Source organism: Petromyzon marinus, chromosome 64 (genome assembly GCF_048934315.1).
Source record: "Petromyzon marinus isolate PM22_M1 ecotype Great Lakes invasive population chromosome 64, UKy_Petmar_22M1.pri1.0, whole genome shotgun sequence".
In the NCBI taxonomy this organism is placed as follows: Eukaryota; Metazoa; Chordata; class Hyperoartia; order Petromyzontiformes; family Petromyzontidae; genus Petromyzon; species Petromyzon marinus.
The window spans coordinates 13,041,628-13,048,710 of NC_133730.1; the positions used below are offsets into that span (position 1 = coordinate 13,041,628).

Sequence of the window (7,083 nt, forward strand, 5' to 3'; positions counted from 1 at the left end):
CCAAGTATTAATTCCTCCATACTTGTGCACAGTTGAGTTTTTATTCCATTCCCTTCATGAACCATGTTTTTTAACTTTACATCATAGTAAGATAGTACATGCCGATGAATAATTAATAGATGCTTGAAAACATCTATCCCCCACCATCTGCCTGTGTTTGGCCTAAAACCCAATCACCCAGAATGCCCAAATTCACCTTACATACTCTAGGAATGTAAGCAGGTTAATGCCTGTATATTCATCACAATCATCACTCCCAAATGTGAAGACATGTCACGAGACTCGCTGACTTTTCTTAAAATACTTGAGAAATACAAATCATAGCTGAATATTTTCAATTCCATGTGTATAAGCCTTTGTCTCAGATTTATTGTAAAATAAATATACATGTACAATATAAACATTCAAATATCAGAAAATATTTAATGTATGTTGAATTTCTTTCACACTGTACATAAACAACCATGCTAAACAAGACATGATAAAAACAATCCAAGTCATGGGTTGCATACAATATGCAACTTTGGTTTATTGATTACAAATTACATAAAAGGTTCTGAAATTTTACAATACAGGTATAGTGCAATCTAAATAAGCAAATGTACTTTTACAGTGATTTCCCAAATGTTTATAACTACACAAATACTAGCATGTATGTTCCCAATAAAGTAGTCTCCTTCCAAAATGGCTAAAACCAAAATTAGTTTAGTTGTGCTCACAATATTGTTCACATATCCGTTCTATTTCAAGTGACATTTGAGTCTGTATGGATTTGCTGTGCAAAATACTGCTGCAACCATTCAATAACTCCAACCCTGAACGAACTTTATCACATTTTTCCAATACTTTGTTGTGGCACTTCCATTAACAGGGCAATTACTGTGCCCCATGGGCCCCACAAGTTCACAAGTAATTGCGATTCACACCACAGCACCTGAAGTACCATTGATGTTTAACAACCATGAATTAGCAGGACCAAGCGAACGTATCCTTCTGAGTAGAAACCTCGACCACCGCCATAAAATGCTTTCGGGCTTTCTACATCACGGGTAGTCAGCCATCCTTGTTCTCCTTGATGGTGTCAACCAGCTCTTTCAGACGCGACAGGTGGTACACGGCCCTGAGAAGAGACACGATTGAGAGAAAATTACTTGGTTGACTTATTATCAAGGTGGAAGCCAGAAAAATCTCACCAAGTCTCAGGAGGGTTTGGCAGTGATATTTTGCAAATTTCATCAGCGAGTGGTATGTGAGAGGAAAACGGAGAACCCGGTGAAAACAGAGGGAGTAAAATGCAAAACTCCGGATATAGATTCAAGATTCCATTGCCGTATTACTAACTCCTGGTTACCTAGCAGCCAAAATCTATAATATATGCTATTTCAAAACAGTCTCCCATCCAAGTAATAACCAGGCTTACCTGCTTAGCTTATAACATTCAAAATCTGACATCATACTTAGAGGCGGTGCAGCCTCTATGCTGTGCGTGAGTGTGGATATAAAGATAAATTCACAATGGCGTGGAGGGGTTTTCCCAGGGACGATCAGCCCCTAGAAAGACGTCCGTGTTGAAGCTGCCCGGGGAGGGGGCCTCCAAGCCGGGGGAGTCCAACTCCATGTGCGCCCTGCTCAGCAGCTCCTCCAATGAGGCTGTGCATCAAGAATCACGCATCGCACGTCACAACCACATGGGTGGCCGCTCAGCCGTCTCTGTGAGAAAAGACTGAATATGTACCTGAAAACATATGAAATGTCATCTGCTATATACAGACTATATATATACACACACCTAGGGATCTATTGTCCTCTGACACGGGCTCCTCGTTGGCTACATTCGTAAGGCCGGAGATATCCAAAACTTTGAGCCACTCTGGGTACTTTGGTCTGCTTTGCGGGCTCTGAGCGGTACCTGCTCTCTTTGTGCTGGTATCCGTCTCGTGGCTGCTGGTCTGGGAGTCCACATCGCAGTCACGCAGCCAGGCCGGGTACCTGAGCTCAGGAATGCTCGTGATCCCCGACACATCCAGCTTATCCTTTTGGCTTGTCAACCACCTGAGATAGGTACTTGTCGCACAGCCGCCGTTCGGCAAGTGCTCACGCCTAGTTGCTTCACTGCTCCATAAGTACAACAAAACATTCGTCTGGTTAGAAAAGAAATAATTTTCGGGCTTTGCCGACAAATTTAATGGCATCACGGCCTTGTTGCTTCTCGCTGTTGAGCTCAACCGTTTAGTTGGCTTATTGCCCCTCACCAATGATGCGCCGAAGCTGTGCGCGGTGACCCCGAGAGATGACCGCTTGCCTCTGTGCGACACTGTGAGGTCTCGGTGGGCGCCAGGCGAGCGGAGCAAGGACTTGGAGGAACCGTCAACTGGCGCCGCTAGGAGCTGGTCCGTGGTTAGACTGACCGTCGGGCTATGAGCCACGACCGCTGCAGCGCAGCAGTGAGGCTGCACGTGCCCGAGATGAGGTCCTCCACAAGCAGCATGCCACCTGCAATGTAAGACCCACAGACATTTTACTGGTACACAATGAATTTGCTCTCCCCTAGATTCCTTGACCCCTGAACGGCAATCCTGCAATGTTGCCTTACTTTGCACCATCAGTAACTAATGATGTTATCCGTTTGTGGAGTTTGTGAGAATATGGGATAAATCAGTGCATGAGCTGTTATTGTTTAAACTTCAGATGTGTCCAGTCTAGGATCTGCAAATTTTGACACAAAGGTTGGAGGATCACTTAGATTTCACAAACTTTACAACCTCGATAATCAGTGAAGTTGCTGGAAGATGACAGGAGAAAGAAATGCATGCACCGACCTATCTGTTCAGACCTATGCTATCCTCTCATATGCGTGTGCTTACTGTGGATAGTTTTCTCTGACATAAAATGAACTCATTAATGGAATTTGCCAAGCATCCCAGTGTGGGACTCTCACGAAAATGTATCTTTAGACCTTATTAAGGGTTTTTTTTCTAGGGGAATTACATTACATTCATGATAGCATAGCATAATTGACAAGCACCCAGTACAAGCAAAAAAAATGGGGTTCTCCTCTCCAATTATCCCCCATCCAGTCAACTAGCTTCGATACCTTATGAGACCTCCTTTGCCAGTAACAAGATATAGTAATAGGTTTTTACCCTTTTATCTGGCACAAAAACTGACACTTTTATACAAGGGATCATGTTTGCGATAACCACAACGCAAGTAGTCAAAATGCAAACAAGAAGACGCTAAGAATAAGAAGACGCCTTTTGGCGTCTTCTGGTCCAACACCAGTGGAGACTGGGATCTCAGAAAAGCCGTCTCGGGTGTGGACCAATCAAATTCAAGGACAGTGCATATTATCAGTTGTCTTTTTTGTTTGCATTTTGACTACTTGTGTTGTGGTTATTGCAAACATGATCCCTTGTATAAAGGTGTCAGTGTTTGTGCCAGATAAAAGGGTAAAAACCTATTACTATAGCTTCGATACCATTGCACCGCCTGCACACTCGATAGCCACTCGAGTGCAAGCACCACGGAGCGATTCCTCGCGTGGCGAGAGGCGCAACCCACCCTCATCCACACTGTGCATCCTCCTCTCCTCCGCGCGTCTCCGCTCCGCCATGCTGCGCGGTGCTGTGCTCTGCACGTATCCTGGGTAGCGGTGACGCACAGATTCCGCTCTGCTCAAAGTCCTCGATGTAGGCGTCCAGCGCACCGCTCGCCTACGAGCAGCACTGCTCTCCGCACACCACAGGGCTGTGCTAGCCCCCGCTTCCGGTCCGGAGCAGCGAGCTGCCCTGGCTGCCGCGAGGGCTTGTGTCCGTCACCGTGCTGTCGCCCGAAGGGCTGTTTGTCTCACCACCGTTGCAGTTCATTTTGTACGATTTGGGATGCCCGAACCGGATGGGGCCAGGGAGAGGAATCGCTGTGGCTACCAGGTCACCACTGGTCCTGGTATGGGGGGCACCATGAGGAGCTGCTGTGTGCGGAAAGTGGGTCCGACGTCACAACGCATGGGCCAGCGTCGACCACTTCGCGTTAGCAGCTTCAGCGTTAGGTCTCTTAAGCTACTGTGGCTGTTGTCCTTTTTTCAACAAAAATTCCAGCCTTTCCCATGCTTTCCTTCATCACACCTGCAAGCTCTATGTACAATTGAAGTGTCATAAATGCTCTACCTGCCTACTACTACATTATGAATGATATACATTTAAGAATTAGCTGGAGACAACTCCATGTTTAAAACACACTGTATTCAAAAGAGAAGGCTTAACATTTAACATTGGTTAACGTTTGGCATGTACACCTGCATATCAACAAATTACAGTACTACTAATAAAATGAATGCTACATATTAATAGTGGTATTACAGTAGTATGACTACTTATATTTATATATTATCGCACCTCCGAAGAGCACGGTGGGCTTGGTACGGTGCGAAAGAGATTCAACACACATACAGAATACAATACTTTCCGAGCACATTATGCATACCGAACCTCCAAGTTCCTTACCCTACCCTGAATAACAACGTGTGCAGAGTACAGCTCCTTTTTCAATCCATTGCTGGCTGACAGCTGTCCCATGCTATGCAGCTCCCAGGGGGAGGGGTTATTTACCGTACTTCACCACGCTGGTCAGTGTGAATTTGGTGATGGCAGGGGGCTATAGAAGTGCATTACAACAATGTACTGAACATTGCTGCACAATGTCAGGGTGCTATAGAAGTGCATTACAACCACGTACTGAATACTGCTGAACTGGTGGCAGGGGGCTATAGAAGTGCATTACAACCACGTACTGAATATTGCTGCACTGGTGGCAGGGGGCTATAGAAGTACATTACAACCACGTACTGAATATTGCTGCACTGGTGGCAGGGGGCTATAGAAGTACATTACAACCACGTACTGAATATTGCTGAACTGGTGGCAGGGAGCTATAGAAGTGCATTACAACCACGTACTGAATATTGCTGCACTGGTGGCAGGGGGCTATAGAAGTGCATTACAACCATGCACTGAATATTGCTGCACTGATGGCAGGGGGCTATAGAAGTGCATTACAACCACGTACTGAATATTGCTGCACTGGTGGCAGGGGGCTACAGAAGTACATTACAACCATGTACTGAATATTGCTGCACTGGTGGCAGGGGGCTATAAAAGTGCATTACAACCACGTACTGAATATGGCTGCACTGGTGGCAGGGGGCTATAGAAGTGGATTACAACAATGTACTGAATATTGCTGCACTGGTGGCAGGGGGCTATAGAAGTACATTACAACCACGTACTGAATATTGCTGCACTGGTGGCAGGGGGCTATAGAAGTGCATTACAACCACGTACTGAATATTGCTGCACCGGTGGCAGGGGGCTATAGAAGTTCATTACAACCACGTACTGAATATTGCTGCACTGGTGGCAGGGGGCTATAGAAGTACATTACAACCACGTACTGAATATTGCTGCACTTGTGGCAGGGGGCTATAGAAGTGCATTACAACCATGCACTGAATATTGCTGCACTGATGACAGGGGGCTATAGAAGTGCATTACAACCACGTACTGAATATTGCTGCACTGGTGGCAGGGGGCTACAGAAGTACATTACAACCATGTACTGAATATTGCTGCACTGGTGGCAGGGGGCTATAAAAGTGCATTACAACCACGTACTGAATATGGCTGCACTGGTGGCAGGGGGCTATAGAAGTGGATTACAACAATGTACTGAATATTGCTGCACTGGTGGCAGGGGGCTATAGAAGTGCATTACAACCACATACTGAATATTTCTGCACTGATGGCAGGGGGCTATAGAAGTACATTACAACCACGTACTGAATATTGCTGCACTGGTGGCAGGGGGCTATAGAAGTACATTACAACCATGTACTGAATATTGCTGCACTGGTGGCAGGGGGCTATAAAAGTGCATTACAACCACATACTGAATATTTCTGCACTGATGGCAGGGGGCTATAGAAGTACATTACAACCACGTACTGAATATTGCTGCACTGGTGGCAGGGGGCTATAGAAGTGCATTACAACCACGTACTGAATATGGCTGCACTGGTGGCAGGGGGCTATAGAAGTGGATTACAACAATGTACTGAATATTGCTGCACTGGTGGCAGGGGGCTATAGAAGTGCATTACAACCACATACTGAATATTTCTGCACTGATGGCAGGGGGCTATAGAAGTGCATTACAACCACGTACTGAATATTGCTGCACCGGTGGCAGGGGGCTATAGAAGTTCATTACAACCACGTACTGAATATTGCTGCACTGGTGGCAGGGGGCTATAGAAGTACATTACAACCACGTACTGAATATTGCTGCACTTGTGGCAGGGGGCTATAGAAGTGCATTACAACCATGCACTGAATATTGCTGCACTTGTGGCAGGGGGCTATAGAAGTGCATTACAACCATGCACTGAATATTGCTGCACTGATGGCAGGGGGCTATAGAAGTGCATTACAACCACGTACTGAATATTGCTGCACTGGTGGCAGGGGGCTACAGAAGTACATTACAACCATGTACTGAATATTGCTGCACTGGTGGCAGGGGGCTATAAAAGTGCATTACAACCACGTACTGAATATGGCTGCACTGGTGGCAGGGGGCTATAGAAGTGGATTACAACAATGTACTGAATATTGCTGCACTGGTGGCAGGGGGCTATAGAAGTGCATTACAACCACATACTGAATATTTCTGCACTGATGGCAGGGGGCTATAGAAGTACATTACAACCACGTACTGAATATTGCTGCACTGGTGGCAGGGGGCTATAGAAGTGCATTACAACCACGTACTGAATATTGCTGCACCGGTGGCAGGGGGCTATAGAAGTTCATTACAACCACGTACTGAATATTGCTGCACTGGTGGCAGGGGGCTATAGAAGTACATTACAACCACGTACTGAATATTGCTGCACTTGTGGCAGGGGGCTATAGAAGTGCATTACAACCATGTACTGAATATTGCTGCACTGGTGGCAGGGGGCTATAGAAGTACATTACAACCATGTGCTGAATATTGCTGCACCGGTGGCAGGGGGCTATAGAAGTG

General features: G+C 46.0%; 1 long non-coding RNA gene across 1 annotated transcript; it reads right to left on the bottom strand.

The window, feature by feature from the left end:
• Positions 1–351: 351 nt before the first annotated feature.
• On the bottom strand, positions 352–4,143 carry LOC142906436 (uncharacterized). Its single transcript, XR_012930243.1, has 4 exons — positions 3,562–4,143; positions 2,253–2,493; positions 1,515–1,650; positions 352–1,120 (listed from the first exon to the last, which is right to left on the bottom strand). It is a non-coding gene; the product is annotated as an uncharacterized LOC142906436 (long non-coding RNA).
• Between the last annotated feature and the right edge of the window lie 2,940 nt (positions 4,144–7,083).